Source organism: Rhinoderma darwinii, chromosome 3, assembly GCF_050947455.1.
Source record: "Rhinoderma darwinii isolate aRhiDar2 chromosome 3, aRhiDar2.hap1, whole genome shotgun sequence".
NCBI classification, from domain to species: Eukaryota; Metazoa; Chordata; class Amphibia; order Anura; family Rhinodermatidae; genus Rhinoderma; species Rhinoderma darwinii.
Window position 1 is genome coordinate 39,317,065 of NC_134689.1, and position 19,840 is coordinate 39,336,904.

The following is a 19,840-nucleotide window of genomic DNA, read 5'->3' on the forward strand; positions in this document are numbered from 1 at the left end:
TTTTAATACTTTTACTAGCTGGGCGCTCTGATGAGAAGTAACATCCTCTTCTCTTCAGAACGCCCAGCTTCTGGCAGTGCAGATCTGTGACGTCACTCACAGGTCCTGCATCGTGACGGCCACATCGGCAGCAGAGGCTACAGTTGATTCTGCAGCAGCAACAGCGTTTGCAGGTAAGTCGATCTTACCTGCAAACGCTGATGCTGCTGCAGAATCAACTGTAGCCTCTGCTGCCGATGTGGCCGTCACGATGCAGGACCTGTGAGTGACGTCACAGATCTGCACTGTCAGAAGCTGGGCGTTCTGAAGAGAAGAGGATGTTACTTCTCTTCACAGCGCCCAGCTAGTAAAAGTATTAAAAACGCCCCGATGTACGCACCTAATACACGCCCACTTGGACTTTTACTTTTAAACACACCCACTTGGACTTTTGCAAGCCTCATTTGCATAACTACAAAAATGGTCATAACTTGGCCAAAAATGCTCGTTTTTTTTAAATAAAAACGTTACTGTAATCTACATTGCAGCGCCTATCTGCTGCAATAGCAGATAGGGGTTGCAAAATCTGGTGACAGAGCCTCTTTAAGCTACAGTATACAGCATGGGACCGGCCATGTAAACAAATTTGGAAGATTAACCACTTCCTGACCAGGCCCATTTTTTAGTTTTAGCCACGTGCCAATTTAAAAGCAAATTGTTGTTTCATTAGTCTTCCGATCTACATGTAAAAGTCACGTGTAAGTGAAAAAAATTAATAAATAAATAAATAGTGAATATATGATTTAGGCCTGATTTACACGAGCGTGTGCGTTTTGCGCGCGCAAAAAACGCTGCGTTTTGCGTGCGCAAAAGGCACTTGACAGCTCCGTGTGTCATCCGTGTATGATGCGCGGCTGCGTGATTTTCGCGCAGCCGCCATCATAGAGATGAGGCTAGTCGACGCCCGTCACTGTCCAAGGTGCTGAAAGAGCTAACTGATCGGCAGTAACTCTTTCAGCACCCTCGACAGTGAATGCCGATCACAATATACACCAACCTGTGAATAAAGAAAGACGTTCAAACTTACCATGAACTGCCTGCTTCCTCCAGTCCGGTCTCCCGGCCGTTGCCTTGGTGACGCGTCCCTCTCTTGTCGTCCGGCCCCAACTCCCAGGATGACGCGGCAGTCCATGAGACCGCTGCAGCCTGTGATTGGCTGCAGCCTGTGCTTGGCCTGTGATTGGCTGGAGCTGTCACTTGGACTGAACTGTCATCCCGGGAGGTCGGACTGGAGGAAGGAGCCGGGAGTTCTCGGTAAGTCAGAACTTCTGTTTTTTTTTACACGTATATGTATATTGTGATCAAAAGTCACTGTCCATGGTGCTGAAACAGTTTAAGTCTTTCAGCACCGTGGGCAGTGACTGTCTCCTGACGTCGCGTACCCGAACATTTTTTGCCGGGTTCGGTCAAAACGAGTTCGGCCGAACCCGGTGAAGTTCGGTGCTCTCATCTCTAATTTGACACTCCGTTTGGATGTTTGTAAACAGAAAAGCACGTGGTGCTTTTCTGTTTACATTCATCCTTTTGACAGCTCTTGCGCGAATCACGCAGTTCGCACGGAAGTGCTTCCGTGCGGCATGCGTGGTTTTCACGCACCCATTGACTTCAATGGGTGCGTGGATGCGCGAAAAACGCACGATTATAGAACATGTCGTGAGTTTTACGCAACGCACTCACGCTGCGCAAAATTCACGCATCGTCTAAACTGCCCCATAGAGTAATATAGGTGCGTACGACACGCGTGAAAAGCACGCGCGTATATTACGCTCGTGTAAATGAGGCCTTAAAGTGATGTTTTTTTAAATTTGGTGCAGGCCACTGGGTAAACACACCTGAATACATAATTGGCAACTTCTGCCGACTTCAGCGATACCAAATGTGTGTGCATTTCTTACACCCTGGGCAGAAGGCGGAGCTTACAATGAATTGTGCGCAAACTGGCTTGGAGAGCAAAATGTTCAAAAGCTGGTTTGCGGACACCATACGACCAACACAGATGATGCGAAATGCCATAACACTGTTAAAAGGATTGTTCAGTCCCCCAAAAAAAAATGATGGCCTATTCTCAGGAGAGGTTAGAATTATCTGATTGGTCGGGGTCGGATCCCCGGTACCCCGCCGATTAGTGGTTTGGAAGGGGCCGCAGGGCCCTTCATGCCGGTCACTTCTCACACTGTGAATCGCCAACACGCTTGTAGCGGCAGTTCACAATTTTACTCCCTTCTCACATTTACTTCAATGCGAGCAGTGAAAGGAATGAAGGGCACTACAGCCCCTTCCAAACAGCTGATCGGCGAGGATAGGCCATCAATTTTTTGGGACTGAAAAATCCCTTTAAACACCCCCAAAGTAACTTTTATGGAACGTAGACCCCCTCCCCCAAGGTATTCATTTAATGACATTTCAAAGATTTGAAAATCTCCATTGTAGCTGGGGCTACATGTTGACTTTGGCCATGAACACAGGCCGCATAGCCAAAGATCGCTATGTCCCATAGCTTATACTGCAAGTAATGAAAGTCAATGTGACCGCGTTGCGAACCCAGACCTGTGCAGCAAAGTGCACCATCTTATATGCTGTGCTGCACAGACCTTGGGGCACTTTGAATTAGCGGTGTACCCTCCACCGTTCTGGAGATTAGTGCCGTTATTGTTGGTGACGATATGTAAATTAGCCCTTGTATGGTCACTGGGGCGTGACAGTCAGAGCGTGTGTAGACTTTCTATTGAGGCCGTACACTGTTACATGGGCTTTCCGAGAAAAGCCGATTTTAAACCAAGCGGCTCAGCGCTCACCCGAGCCCTACTGCCACTTCGTTCTAACGATCGGTGGGGGTCTCAGTGCTCGGACCCCCACTGATCAAAACTTCTGACATGTCACTGTGACATGTCAGAAGTTTGTTGAAAGTTTAGTTACCCTTTAAGCCCGTATTATGCTTGTGTAAAACTGGCTTTGGTATTTACGTATTACTGGTTGAACTATAGTGTGTGGAGCCCTGGACAAACTATTATGTGGGGGTTTATTTAAGAAGTGGTACTTGCTTAGCGATACCAAACCCAGTCTGAGATGTAAATTCAATTTAAGTCCAATGAGGAAAAAAAAATTTAAACTGCGATCCTTAAAAAGGTGCCCAAAAACATTTGCCGGTTATGGGTAATGGGGATTCTACTCCGGACTAGAAAAATGTATCTAACAATGTGGCAACTGAGAAGAGACACAGGGAACAAGTGCAAAGCCTACCCATACTAGGATATGCACAGGTTTGCTCCTGTCACAACAAGCTATGTATGGTGGATGAGGGTCGTTACTCTGATCACTCGTCCCCCTACATTATCATCATGTCGGCAGGCAAGCATTTGCTCATTTATCTGCTGATCGCGGTCCTGTTCACACAGGGCAATCAGCAGCAACGAGCGTTCTATGAACACTTGTCTGCCCAATAAACGCCCTGTGTAAAAGGGCTTGTGCTTATTTTTATGTGAGATCGTAGTGATAATCACTATACATAAAGATAAAATATTCTGAGCCATCAGGATTGAAAAATTATTTAAACATGACAATGATAGTTTATCGACTTTATCAAAGTCCTTTATTAGGGTATGTTCACACGATTAACAAAATACATCTGAAAATGCGTAGCTGTTTTCAAGGGAAAACAGCTCCTGATTTTCAGAAGTTTTTTGAGCAACTCGCGTTTTTTGCTGCGTTTTTTTATGGCCGTTTTTGGAGCGGTTTTCATTGTCTATGAGAAAACGTTTCCAAAAACGTCTCAAGAAGTGTCCTGCACTTCTTTTGACGAGCCGTCATTTTACGCGCTGTATTTTGACCGCTCGTCTGCACAGAACATCGTAAGACCCATTGCAAGCAATGGGCAGATGTTTGCCGACGTATTGGAGCCGTCTTTTCAGGCGTAATTCAAGGAGTAAAACGCCTCCATTACGTCTGAAAAGAGGTCGTGTGCACATACCCTTATTGGGAAAAGTGGTTATATTTTGATAGGATTATAATATTTTAACTAAATATTGTGTGAAAATTATGCTTGCAGATCGTCCTCCTGATAGCAAATTATGGAGAGGTCTGATTGAGGCCAAAACATTAATCTCAGGCTGAATAGTTTGCTTTCACTGTGGAATTTGCTTTTAAATATAGAAACCCGCATGTTAAAAACAATAGAAGTATCTACTATACTCCTAGGTAAACAAAGGCTCTCTCTGCTTTGTATCCTTCAACAGACAAAATACAAACAAACAATCACAAGCATGTATTCTAAGGTAATAAGAATCTGAGAATAAATCTAAATGTTAAAAAAAAAAAAAATTAAAAAAAAAATTGTCATAACTTAAATAGAACACAAAAAAAAAAAAAAAAAAAAAAGCACAAAACAACAACATAAGAAAAAAAACATAATTAGGCCTTCATTTGCCGTTTTATGCCTTTCTTGACGCTTATTTTAAAAGTTGGCGGGGGTTATCCTAAAGGGTTGGGGCCCTTTCTTAAGCATTTTACTCTGCAGGCTTCAGACTTGCATTAACATATGAAACACCAGTCTTAGTAAATCTGCCCCGCCAAGTAAAACATCACCAATACCAACCAATCACACAAATAAATTTAAAACTAAAGTTTTGATCTGAATGATATAGTCAACTTCTCGACATACACAAGGTCCTGGTCAGTGGCGTAACTACGGGGCCCGCGGCATGAGGGGGCCCATGTCACCCGCCGCTATGGCTGCTACAGCGCGACGCCACTGAACACTATGGCAGAGCAGGGAGGTATCTCCCCGCTCTGCCATTAAACAAAAGACATGTATCCCCTCTCCACAGGATAGGGGATACATGTGTGATCGTTGGCATTGATAGGGAGAACGGGGGACTGAAAGTCCCCTGAAGTTCTCCATCACAAACCTCGGACTTCCGGGGTCTGTGTCGGCAGCTCCGTAGAAATGAATGGAGTGCCGGTCGCGCTTGTGCGCATGCTTGACCAGCGCTCCTTTCATTTTTATTGAGCTGCGCAGACGCCGGAAGTCAGAGGTTAGTCATAGAGAACTTCGGGGGACTTTCAGTCCCCCGTTCTCCCTATCAATGCCAGCGATCCCACATGTATCCCCTATCCTGTGGATAGGGGATGCATGTTATTTCCCTGCCCCCCCCCCTCTGTAGATGGCATTCCCTGCAGAGGGGGGGGGGGGCCGTGTGGCGTTCCCTGCAGAGAGGGGGGCCGTGTGGCGCCATCTACAGGGGGGGCCGTATGGCGCCATCTACAGGGGGGGCCGTATGGCGCCATCTACAGGGGGGGCCGTATGGCGCCATCTACAGGGGGGGCCGTATGGCGCCATCTACAGGGGGGGCCGTATGGCGCCATCTAAAGGGGGGGCCGTATGGCGCCATCTACAGGGGGGGGGGGGGGTTGTGTGACACCCAGGGGAGGTGGGGCCCCAGTCAAAAGTTTGCTATGGGGCCCAGTCTTTCCTAGTTATGCCCCTGGTCCTAGTCTATGTGGAAGGAGTTCCACAATGATCAAACTAGGATTCCAGTTTGTGAGCAGACGTAGTGGTTAGGCTGTGTTCACATGTTGCAGCTGCTTTTAACTACACTAAGGCTGGGTTCACACTACCTATTTTCAGGCATAATGGAGGCGTATTACGCCTGAAAACACGGCTCCAATACGTCGGCAAACATCTGCCCATTCATTTCAATGGGTTTGCCGATGTACTGTGCCGACGACCTGTAATTTTACGTGTCACTGTCAAAAGACGGCGCGTAAAATAACAGCCTCGTCAAAGAAGTGCAGGACACTTCTTGGGACGTAATTGGAGCCGTTTTTCATTGAATCCAATGAAGAACAGCTCCAATATACGTCCGTAATGGACGCCCCGCAAAACGCGAGTACATGCAATTAAGTCTGAAATTCAGGAGCCGTTTTCTCCTGAAAACAGCTCCGTAATTTCAGACGTAAATGCAGTTATCGTGTGCACATACCCTAAATTTGCATGGTATTTGGCAGCAAGGCTTCTACAGGAGAAACACGTTCTTTCAACAAGAAGCTAAGCGACTAAAAAATACATTGCAAAACAACAGCAATTCAAGCGCAGTTTTGCCGAGCATTAATTGGCCCTGTGGGAGAAAAAGACGGTGCCATTTGATATGTGTGACAATACAGTAAGGTCAGGATGAAAAACAGTTTTTCTTTTCTTTTGTGTCCATGAAAAACTTCATTTGTGATCCTGGCCTTAGCAGGAGGTTGTACAACATATCACGTAGTTTTATCTGTTGGATTCAGACAAAATACGTCAGAATCCAACATACAGATTGCGCTGCGGAGCCCCTTATATACAGATTGCGCTGCGGAGCCCCCATTGCGGTCTATTAATAACATCTGTTATAAAACATAAGGTATTCCCAATGCATAAGCGATAACGTACAGTCATATAGAAAAGTTAAAATTCTTCACTCAAAAAAAAAAAAAAAAAAAAAAAAAAAAAGATATAGATCCATTAAATCCAACATATGATTCTGCAACAATTAAAATAAAAAAAAAATAAAAAAAAAGTAGGAAATCAAAAAGTTGCTAAACGCTAAAACACGTTTGATACCTTCATACAGATCCCAACCCATACAATAAAAGTTAAACCATTAAAAACGGTTATAAATCGATAACTGGTCCTTCAAAAAACAAAACCTCAAATAGCTACGTAGTCTTAAAAATACAAAAAAGATAAGGTTGATGGAATGTGAAAAACAAAAATGAAAAAAAAATTCCCTTTGTTCAAAGGCTCCCTGCACGAAGAACAAAACTGCAGCAGAATTTCCATCCAGAATTTCTGCAGCGAAATTCCATAGCATTTACGCAAAATAAGTTGACGTGCTGCAGATCTAGAATCTGCACTGCAGTTCAATTTCTGGAGACGTCCGCTGCGTGAAACTCACTGCATGTCCTATACTTGTGCGTTTTTTGCGCTTCACCAACCCATTGAAGTCAAAGGGTGCGTGAAAATCACTGACAGCACACGGACGTCATCCGTGTGCCGCCCGTGATTCACCCAACAGTTGCTAAAGAAACAATAAGAAAAACACCTTCAGATTTTTTGGCGGCCGTAAAAAAACGCGTGACATACGTGCATAAAAACCGCCGACGCGCATCGTACACAGATGTCACACGGAACTGCAACACAAGGAAAACGCTGCATTTTTTTTACGCACACAATACATTCGTGTGAATAAGGCCTTAGCTTTACAGCTGCTCCAAACTTCCATTTCTGAATCTAAAAACATTTGCATTGAGACACCCACTTCATATACAGGGCTGTATAGATCCATTTACAAAAACACAGTCACGTGATCAGCTCACCTGCATAATCTCATGGACTTGCATACAATATAAAACACAATAAGCAATAATGATTTACAAGCACCCCATATAAGAAAAGTGCGATCTATAGGTGACTTACTGTGAATGAGACAAGGCCTCCTGTCAGCAGAGATTTCCTGGGAACATCCACAGCTCTAAACAGCAGAACTTCTGGGCCGGGTCACATTGGAAGTTTGTAGTACAGGCCTCGCCCACATTACTGGGAGAAGAAACCAATCTTCCAGCCCTAGATAAGAAGCTTCGTCCACACCTAGTCACCTCAAGCGCCTACATGGAAGAGAAAGCCTTTATAGTCCTAGTGTAGGCAGACTCGAATAAATTCCTCTCAGTTCACACAGATCTGCATTGTGCCCTGTGCATATACAAACACTTTGCACATGGGTACTATTAACCGCATGAATGCCAGGAATGTATAGAGCGTATTTGACAGTATTGAGTTTACATCAAAAATATTGCAATGCAGTGACAACTTGTACATTTATAAAAACGTCAGGTGTGAAATGCACAAAAGAAAAACTTCTGAAGCAGTTCAGTGAGCACGCCCACACATACTGCAAACCCTGCCTTATATTACCCCTCCCAGCGTCCTTCTCCCCTGCCTGCAGAATAGTCAAAAATACCACACTTCCATTCCTTTGCCAGCTATATACTGTGTATGTGTATATATATATATATATATATATATATATATATATATATATATATATAGTTACACAGAAACTTTGGCCGCTACACAAGTCGCACGCCCAAAGATCGCGGTGTTATCTCAGTGTCGTGCTGCCTGCACCGCAGTAATAAAAGTGAATGTAGGTTCACAAGTTGGATTTCTTGCAACTGACGGATTGCATTTGCAGCGGGTCATAAGGCAGCCAAATTCACTTGCGATGCAGGCAGTGCAACACTGCGGTAACACAGCGAACTGTGGCCGTGTGACCTGGGTGTATGTGTGTGAGGCATTTAAAGTTGTTGCCGTTTTGATGCAGCTTTTATACATTTCAGTGAACTACACTGGGATTGAATGCAGATTAAAAAGTAGAAATATAAGGCTGGGTTCACACTGTGCATTTTTTGTTGCATTTCTAAGATGCGTTTTTTGTTTTGATTGCTGAACTCTATTGAAGGACAAGCATGCTAAAAATGCAACAAAAACGCACAGTGTGACCCCCAGCTCAAGCCACTATTTATTCTTTCCTTCTCCTTCTAATCCACTCCTGCCTTTGGCTATTAAATTAAATTTAAATTTAAAAAAAAACACCAAATCTGCCCTATGTAAAGTTTAAGATGAATTGATGTTTTATGAAAAGCTCTGCAACTTTCTAACATGATTTGTGTTTCAGTTTAATAGATTTTATTTTACATTTCATTGTCAGTAAATGAAATTGTTTTTTTTATTTATATCCAAAGGCTGAAAACCTACACAGACCTAGCCTTGCTATTGTCTCCGGAGTGGATACTCCGTAAACTGAAGAGCCTGGGCTGATCCGTTTTACAAACATTGTAGCAAACTATCCGAGGGATTTGTACGGCTGTTGCTGATGTATTTAGTTTACAGAGGATTGCCTAGATTAAATCCAATTGTATCCACTTCTCAGCCAAGAGCAGGATTAGGCCTTGTGCCAAATGTTCTCTTTCCCTGACAACAAACAGAGATCTTGAAAATAGTGAGGAATTAACACACATAGGGGGAGAGGGTTGAAAGCTAGTGTGCACTTACTCCACTTTCCCTCTGCAACAATTTTGATACATCTCACCCAAAGTATATTAGAAATGTAAGAACTTTTCATTATATACCGATCCGGCTTTATTTGCTTAAAACCGCAAAACTTCTTTAAAAGCTATGCACACCTTTGGAAGGATTTTCCGTTCTCTCTCAACGATCCCGTCAGTTCAGCTGAATTTAGCTCTAATTCCAAAGGTGTACATAGCCTTTAACCCCTTAGTGACCAGCCTATTTTAGGCCCTAATGACCAAGCTATTTTATTCGTTTTTCTATAGTCGCATTCAAAGAGCTATAACTTTTTTATTTTTCCGTCGACATAGCTGTATAAGGTCTTGCTTTTGCGGTAATTAGTTGTGCTTTTTAATGGCACCATTTTAGGGTACACATTATTTTTTGATTAACTTTTTATTAACTTTTTTTGGGGGGGGGGGAACCCTGAAATTCCTCCATTGTTTTATGCGTTTTAAATTGACATCGTTCACTGTGCGGCGTAAATAACATGTTACCTTTATTCTATGGGTCGGTACGATTACGACGATACCACATATGTAGAGTTTTTTTTATATTTTACGACTTTTGCACAATAAAAACACTTTTGAAGTAAAATTATTTGTTCTTTGCATCGTCGCTTTCCAAGAGCCGTAATTTTTTTATTTTTCCATCAATATAGTAATGTTTTGGGCTTGTTTTTGGCGGGACGAGACGCAGTTTTGATTGGTACTGTTTTGGGACAGTTAGGCTGGGTTCACACAATCTATTTTCAGACGTAAACGAGGCATATTACGCTTCGATTTACGCCAGAAAATAGGGCTACAATACGTCGGCAAACATCTGCCCATTCATCTGAATCGGTTTGCCGACGTACTGTGCCGACGACCTGTCATTTACGCGTCGTCGTTTGACAGCTGTCAAACGACGACGCGTAAAATTACTTCCTCGTCAAAGAAGTGCAGGACACTTCTTTGAAACTTAATTTGAGCCGTTCTTCATTGAATTCAATGAAGAACAGCTCAAATGTTCGGCCGACAAAGACGCCTCGCATAATGCGAGGAGGAGCTTTTACGTCTGAAACGACGGAGCTGTTTATAGCGTGTGCACATACCCTAACATGCTTGCTGTATGTTTTGTAAGACTTAGATATAGTTTATGCGATACTAACTTCTATCGGCTTACTGTAGAACATGTTGCAACCCGTCTTTTAACATAAATCTCCGCTTTTAGAAAATTTACACAACGATTACACTTCACATAACTCTTTACGTACATTAATAATGATAAACGGCTGCACAGAGCTCCATAACAGAGGTATAACTTGACTCTTATAGGCCTCAATGAAAAAGCTGTAACAGACCCCCACCCCCACCTACCATGTGCCATTTATACCACTGGTGTAACCTTAAATGGCAGAGGGGCTTTCGGGCCCCTTCAGGCACCAGGACCTGGGTTCAACTACTTCCTCTGCACCGCCTATAGCTACGCTAGTGCTCACACTTATTTTTCCTGCAATTTAAAGCGCATCAAAAAACATTATGCATTTTGAATAAAAGCCACTGACCACAAAAACACTACAAAAACGCCAGAACCAAAAAGCTGTATTTGCAGGCTGACTTATATTCATTTTCCCTGTGTATGTGGCAAGCAGCTGATGCCTCACCAGTCGGCACAGGGTTCGGAGGATGCCCGTTCTCCGGATAGGATGTGGTTATTGCTATATATATCTAAGATGGGAATACCCCTTTAGGGTATGTGCACACGTAGTGTTTTCAGGCGTATTTCGGGCCGTTTATGCCTCGAAAAACGGAAGCTGAGCGCCTACAAACCTCTGCCCATTGATTTCAATGGGAAATACGGCAATCTATTCCGACTGAGCTTTTTTTTACCCCTTGCTTTCCAAAAACGGCACATAAAAAGACGCCAGTTAAAAAGAAGTGCATGTCACTTCTTGGGAAGTTTTTGGAGCTGTTTTTCATTGACTTTAAAGAAAAACAGCTCCAAAAATGTCCGTAAAAAACACAGCGAAAATCGCGAGTGGCTTGAAAAACTTCCGAAAATCAGGAGCTGTTTTCCCTTGAAAACTGCTCCGTATTTTCAGACGTTTTTGATTTATTTTGTGTGTGCACATACCCTGAAAGTCCAAGATTGCTGAAGTGTTTATAACGGCCTGTTCACATTGCCAGTCCATATACCATTTGCATATTTCTTGTCAACACAGGAACAGATTTCTACAGAGAAAAGCACAAAAACCTTTCCCATATTCATACCTGACAAGTTAATGGGGTGTGATCTAATGTGCTCAATTTGAAAGTGATGGTGTACCCTACTTGCTTTATAATAAAAAGAAAACAACAAAAATCTCATCTTGCAATATAATTCGTTTTTAGCATGCAAATTGTAAAGTGTAGCTTGCCAAGAAGATCAAGCAACAGAATGGTAATAATACAACCATAAAAGTCATTTCAAACCTGTAAAACAAGTTAAGCATTGTTGGTATAGATACAATGACAATCGCATTAACATTTTTAAAGAGACACTCCCCTTCTGAAGTAATAAAAATAGACCTTGTACAATAAAAATGCAAGTTTAAAAATAAAAAAAAATTAAAAAGATTTTCTTTATTTTTGATCATCTTTTTTAGTATGGAAATCCAAGGGTTTTTGCTGTCAACCACAATGTGCATCAAAATAATCTGGTGTCAAGAAAGGCAAAACTATAAGCTGTTGTACATGGGTGTAACTACTACAGACGCTCTTTAAATAGTTGCATATAACTTAGGGTATGTTCACACGGCCTATTTACGGACGTAAATCGGGCGTTTTTGCCCCGAATTACGCCCGAAAATAGCGCCTCAATAGCGCTGACAAACATCTGCCCATTGAAAGCAATGGGCAGACGTTTGTCTGTTCACACGAGGCGTATATTTACGCGCCGCTGTCAAATGACGGCGCGTAAATAGACGCCCGCGTAGAAGAAGTGACCTGTCACTTCTTTGGCCGTAATTGGAGCCGCTATTCATTGACTCCAATGAATAGCAGCGCTAATTACGGCCGTAATTGACGCGGCGTTCAAGCGCCTGCACATGCCGGTACGGCTGAAATTACGGGGATGTTTTCAGGCTGAAACATCCCCGTAATTTCAGCCGTTACGGACCCCCGCCGTGTGAACATACCCTTACTGTCACATACTCAGGGAATCTATGGATAAATCTGACATTTCCACAGCTGCCCTACTCTAAATACTGATCTCTCCAGTCTCGAACACAAGGGAGTCAGTTGATAACTTTATATTAGGAAATGCTGCAGAATTCACTTAGATATTCTATGAAGTCTTCTATAGCTTACAGGTTGGATCCCAAAGTCCTTTTTTTTTTTCTCACAATAATATAACAAAGCGGCACAGTTTACAAAAAATAATGTATACTTCTCAGGGGATATGCAAATATTGTAATAATCTGGTTCCTGCAATAGTTGTCAAACCTGCTTTGTTTTTATGAGGAGGTGAGTAAAAGCCTGGACAAAGGGACCGCCATGGAGATAATATTTTTTGGACTTTGTAAAGGCGTTTGACACTATTCCATATAGATGCCTTATGGGTCAAATAAGGTCTGTTGGTTCTTAACGTCTAGTTTGTAATTGGATTGAAAACATACTCAAGGACTCTATCCATTTACACAACCACGATTGTTACGCTACTGGGCACAATTGACCTACAATATAGAACCCACCTTATCTCGAATGTGGTTAGAGTCGAGGTATACAAATGTCCTAAGGTCTTACATTTAACATGGGTGAAACTAGATGCAATGTAATGTAATCGATTGAAGGTATGATTGCTTTGGGCAATGACAAACATATAGTCAATATCGGAATGTACCGGTAAGTGTAGACCAACGAGCTGGGAACACTGGTGTGTAGTCAAACAGGCCAGTGGTCGGTAACGGAGGTTAGGCAGAGGCGGGTCCACAATACCTTGAAATAAATGTAAGCATCATCAAACAAGACAAGGATCAGGTAAAGAATTCTAGACAGAACCAGGATTCAGTACCGTAGAATAGACATAAGGGTAGTCAGCAGAGGGCATAAGGCCGGGTAATGGAGGTCAAGCATCATCCGGATATGTTGCAGTTGAGAATCCGAAGGGTAGTCAGGTGAACCAGACCACAACAGGTCAAGTTCACTTTAGAATCACAAGAGACAAACAAGTTGAATTAGGGAAATTATGCCTATAACTGGAATAGTTAAATAGTCTGCCTACTACTTTCATTGTCTGTAAAGTAGGGCACTGCGCATATACTGCCCCAGTATCCATACCAGATTGCTGCGAGACCCTTTCCAGCTGGTGGGAAGGAGAAAACGCTGTGCTGGAGCATGAACAGGTAAATTTGTGACACATTACTGAACAGCACCAGTTTAGGGCTCTATTCACATCATGTTTAAAGCATGATGTGAGGTATCCTACGACAGATGCATCTGACATACGCAACTGTATGCCATACCTAGGTCACAAGTGAAAAAAAGGAATACCGATGTTTACCTTATTGGAAGAAGCTGAAAGGAAACTCTTTTAGCATTTATCAGGCTCATATGGAGTTTATGGACATGTACACTATAGCGTATGTATCAGCAAATATTCCTGGTGCAAATGCCCAACAGACATACTGCACATAGTTTGAACATAGCCTAAGTGGGTTGTACAGAGCTAACATGACATAATATCATGCTTATTACAGAATAAGGGAATCACGCCAGGAATAGTTTTCATAATGTAGGAGAGATGAAATACACTATACAAAAGTTTTGGGACACCTACATACACATTACACCTACAGGAGCTTTTTATGGCATCCCATTCTAAATTCATAGGCATTAATATAGAGTTGGTTCCCCATTTGCAGCTAAAATAGCTTCTACTCTTCTAGGAAGGCTTTCTACAAGATTTTGGAGTGTGTCTGTTAGAATATTTGCCCATTTATCCAGAAGTCCAATTCCAAGGTCATAAACTGATATTGGGCCTGGCTCTCAATCTCCATTCGAGTTCATCCCAAAGGTGTTCGATGGGGTTGAGGTCAGAACTCTTTGCAGGCCGGTCAAGTTCTTCCATGCCAAAATTATTCAACCATACCTTTATGGACCTTGCTTTGTGCAATGGGGCACAGATGCTGGAACAGAAAGGGGCTTTCCCCAAACTGTTCTCACAAAGTTGGAAGCATACAATTGTCCAAAATGTCTTGGCATGTTGAAGTATTAAGATTTTCTTTCACTGGAACTTTAGAGCCAACCTCTGAAAAACAACCACATAGCATTATCCCTGCTCCACAATTGGCACAGTTGGCACAATGAAGTCAGGCAGGTAATGTTCTCCTGGCATTTCGCCAAAACCAGTCTCATTCATGAGACTGCCAGACAGAGAAGCGTGATTCATAATTTCAAAGAACAAGTTTCCACTGCTCCAGAGTGCAGTGGCGGCACCACTCCACTACATGCTTTACACTACACCACTCCATCCAACGCTTGGTATTGTGCTTGGTGATATAAGGATTGCATACATTGGCTCGACCATAGAAACCCATGCCATGAAGCTCCGTTTTTGTTCTAATGTTAATGCCAGAGGGGGTTTGGTACTCTGCGGTTATTGAGTCAGAAGCGTGTTGGTGACTTTTATGCACTATGCGCCTCAGCACTCGGCTACCCAGCTCTGTACCTTTATGTGGTCTGTCACTTCTTGGCTGAGTTGCTGTGATTCCTAAATGCTTCGGCTTTGCAATAATACCACTCACAGTTGATTGTGGAATATCTAGAAAGGAAGAATTTTCACGAACTGACTTGTTACATCAGTGGCATCCTATTACAGTACAATGCTGGAATTCAATAAGCTATTTAGAATAACCCATACCTTCACAATTGTTTGTAATGAGAGACTTCATAGCTAGGTGCTTGATTTTATACACCTGTTGGCTGGGCTGGCATCAGCAGCCGACGAAACCAGGCAAGTGCCGGGGGCCCACTACCCTTGGGGGGCCCACTCGGTTGCTGGGTGCTTTACCCTGCCATCATGGCTACTCCAGGACCTGAATCCCTCGCCAGAGCGTTGCCGACGCTCTTGACAGGGATTCGGCTCCTAGAGGGAGCCCCTGTATAGGAACGGAATCCCCCCACAGGGTTACCAACGCTCTGGCCAGGGATTCTGCCCCTAGAGGGAGCCCCTGACGTCCCTGTCCATACATGGGCAGCGAAGTTAGGGGCTGCTCCTGGAGCGGAATCCCCGGCCTGAGCATTGCCAATGCCCTGGCCGGGGATTCCGCTCCTGGAGAAGCCCCTGACGTCACTATCCATATATGGACAGTGATGCCAGGGTCTTCTCTAGGAAAGGAATACCCAGCCAGAGCGTCGGCAACGCTCTGCATGGCCACCATCAGGGCAGTACTGGTGGTACTGTCGTCAGGGGTCCGGTCATAAATTTAAAAAAACGTGGGCCCGTGCTCCACTTCTGGAATTCATTTGCTCACGGGCCCTTATGATTTCACTTTGGTGAAAGGAACAGGTCCCATTCTTTGCATCAAAGTAAAATCATAAGGGCCCGCTGTTCACATAGTGCCCGTCCCTCCTCCACCACAGCGGCGTGACAGCATATGTGGAGGAGACAAGGAGGGGAGACGTCATGAAGACAGCAGGAGGTTTGAATGCAGTGGAGGCGTCAAGCAGCAACAGCAGAAGACTCCTGACACAGTGAGTATGTGATGTCTGTGTCAAACTGCTGTGGCCCGGAGCCTCCTCACATCACATGCCCCCAATAAAAAGCAAAGTTACCCATGTCGGCACTATACCCTCCCAGCTCTGCTTCATGGTCTTGTATCACCAACTGCAGATCTTATCTCCTGTGCTGTGTAGCAAAGGGAGAAGACAGGTTTATTGTCCCATTACGCAGAATATCAGATAAGAGCCGTCATAGAGCTGCTGCTAGTGATACAATGCGCTGCTTCAGTGTCCGGAGGATGTCATATAGACCTGGGTAAGACACTTGCTGTCTATGGGGGTGGGGGGGGGGTTAGATGACAATGGGGACATGGAGAGGATGGAGTAGTGGGTAGGAGATAATAATGGAGGGTGGATGACACTAAAGGTGACATACTAGGGGGATGATAAATGAGCGAAAAGGAGGATAGCTGAAGGGAGGGGTAGAGGAAGGAGAGAGAATGCCTAGGGAAGTGGTAGAGATCTTAAAGGCTATAGACACCTCTCTCTTATATATATATATATATATATATATATATATATATATATATATATATATATATATATAAAAACGTTTATTAGTGTGTGTTATGAAAATTTGTAAATACTTTTTATTAAAAATTATTTTTACTTTTGGAGATACAGCTGCTTTGTATCCTGTATACAGGGCAGCAGTATCGTGCGCTGAGACCTGTATCCGTCAGGTCTGGGGGACTGACGGGTTCAGTGTCGGCGGGTCAGGATCCACCTGTTATCGATCAAATCTAAATTATGAACAGGGACACGTAGGACCCACTGAAACAGCTGTTCTGTATACAGGATACAAAGAAGCTGTATCTCAAAAAGGTAAAAATCATTTTTATTGAAAAGTATTTACAAAGTAGCACCCACCATACTGGTAAAACAACAAAATCCACATTCAAAGCTTTACATAGCCTTCAAACCTGTGGTGACAGGGCCGGCCTTAGGATAGATGGCGCCCCGTGCAAAAATAAAATTTGGCGCCCCACCCCCATCATAAAAAAATGCCCCATAAAAAAAGTATAATGCCCCCCACAGTATAATGCCTCTTTAGTTCCACCCATATTGTATAATAATATATTATAACCCCTTCAAGGACACATTATTTTGTCCTCTAAGGGCATGACCACACGTGGCGGATTTCCTCCGCAACTGTCCGCATCAATGCCGCACAGAATCTGCGTTGCAGATTCTGCTGCGGATCTGCACAAAATGTGCAGAAAATTGATGCGGACTAGCTGCTGCGGACTGCGGGAAAAGTGCTTCCCTTCTCCCTATCAGTGCAGGATAGAGAGAAGGGACAGCACTTTCCCTAGTGAAAATAAAAGAATTTCATACTTACCGGCCGTTGTCTTGGTGACGCGTCCCTCTTTCGGCATCCAGCCCGACCTCCCTGGATGACGCGCCAGTCCATGTGACCGCTGCAGCCTGTGCTTGGCCTGTGATTGGCTGCAGCCGTCACTTAGACTGAAACGTCATCCTGGGAGGCCGGACTGGAGACAGAAGCAGGGAGTTCTCGGTAAGTATGAACTTCTATTTTTTTGACAGGTTGCTTTATATTGTGATCGGTAGTCACTGTCCCGGGTGCAGAAACAGTTACTGCCGATCGCTTAACTCTTTCAGCACCCTGGACAGTGACTATTTACAGACGTCTCCTAGCAACGCTCCCGTCATTACGGGAGCCCCATTGACTTCCTCAGTCTGGCTGTAGACCTAGAAATACATAGGTCCAGCCAGAATGAAGAAATGTCATGTCAAAAAAGCAATACGCTCCGCAGCACACATAACATGTGCATGACAGCTGCGGACTTCATTGCGGAAATTAGAATCTCCATTGAAGTCAATGGAGAAATTCCGCCATGAGTCCGCCACTGCTCCGCAACAGACAGAGCATGCTGCGGACACCAAATTCCGCTCCGCAGCCTATGCTCCGCAGCGGAATTTTACGCATCGTCTAAACGAACACTGCTAAATTAAAGTGAAAGTCAACGGACAAACGGCTCCGCTGCGGATTAACGCTGCGGAGTGTCCGCAGCGGAATTTAAGTGAAATTCCGCCACGTGTGAACCCAGCCTAATTGTGCCTACACAGTATTATGCCCCCTAAGTGCCACACACAGTATATTGACAACCGTAGTGCCCCTACACAGTATAATGTCCGCTTAGTGGCCTCCACACAGTATAATGCCCCCTCCCCTGGCTGCCACACACAGTATATTGCCCCATGTAGTTCCCTTACACAGTATAATGTCCGCTTAGTGGCCCCCACACAGTATAATGACTCCCTCTCCTGGCTGCCACACACAGCCACCCCCTGTAGATAGTGCCCCTATAGATTTTGCCATACAGCCTTCCTTTAGACTACACCACCCTCATGTAGACAGTGCCATACAGCCCCCACCTCCCTCATGTAGACAGTGCCATATAGCCCCCCACCTCCCCCTTGTGAATCGTGCCATACAGACCCCACCTCCCTCATGTAGACAGTGCCATACAGCCCCCCATCTCCTCTTGCAGATCGTGCCATACAGCCCCCCACCTACCCCTTGTAGACAGTGCCCCCAAACAAAAATAAAGTTGTACACACCTAGGCCCTGTTCCCACGATGATCTGAGCTGCTCCACGATGAGACCCTTGCGTAGGCTGGCATGATCCTGTAGCCTAGTACAGAGTTTCCCAACATTTTCGGACTCGAGGCAGCACTGTAAAAATAGAATTTCCTCAGGGCACCCCTACCAAAAATTGTTTCGAGAAAGACAGAAAATGGCTAAAAAAACAAGCACTACATTTGTAGAGTATGTTCACACAGCGTTTCTTATAAGGAAAAAAAATCTGCCTCACAATTCCTTCAGGAATTGACAGCGTTGTTTGACCTTTTTTTTTTTTTGCGTTTTTTTTAAGCTGTTGAAGCGAATGCAAAAGACGCAGGAAAAAAAGCTCCAAACGAGCGCCACAGGTATTTACTGCCTCCTATTAATTTCAATTGGAGGTCAGAGGCGGAAACCACTTGAAGACCATCAGCCCCCACTCACAGTAAAATAATCATCAGCCCCCACCCACAGTAAAATGACCAATTGCCCCCCTATTCACAGTAAAATGACCATCAGCCCCCACTCGCAGTAAAATGACCATAAGCCCACCCCACTCACAGTAAAATGACCATCAGCACCCCACTCACAGTAAAATGACCATCAACCCGCCACTCATGGTAAAATGAGCATCAGCCCAACACACACCGTAAAATGACCATCAGCCCCATTGTGTAGGTAGTGCCACACAGCCCCCTTGTAGGTTGTGCCACACAGCCCCTGTAGATAGTGCCACACAGCCCCCTGGTAGGTAGTGCCACACAGCCCCCTGGTAGGTAGTGCCACACAGCCCCATGATAGGTAGTGCCACGCAGCCCCCTGGTAGGTAGTGCCACACAGCCCCCTGGTAGGTAGTGCCACACAGCCCCCTGGTAGGTAGTGCCACACAGCCCCATGATAGGTAGTGCCCCGCTGCCCCCTTGCAGATAGTGCCACACAGCCCACAGCCCCTTGTAGATAGCACCCCCTTCCTGTAGATAGCGGCACTGTAGCTCCCTGAAGTAGCGGACTCCCCCTGTGGCCGCTGATTCCGCTCCTGGAGCGCTCCGCTTGATGTCTCTGTTCATACATGGACAGTGACATCAGGGGCAACTCCTGAAGCAGAATCCCCATCCACAGCGTTGCCGATGCTGTGACCGGGGATTCCACTCCAGGAGGAGCCCCTGTCATCTGTGTCCATTTATGGACAGTGACGTCAAGGGCTTCTCCTGGAGTTGAATCCCCGGTCACAGTGTCGGCAACACTGAGGACGGGGATTCCCCTTCAGGAGTTGCCCCTGATGTCACTGTCCATATACGGACAGAATATAAAGAAAACCCAAACGCACTCCAAAGATATTCGACTGTATAGAATTTTCGTGGAAGAATTATTTATTTT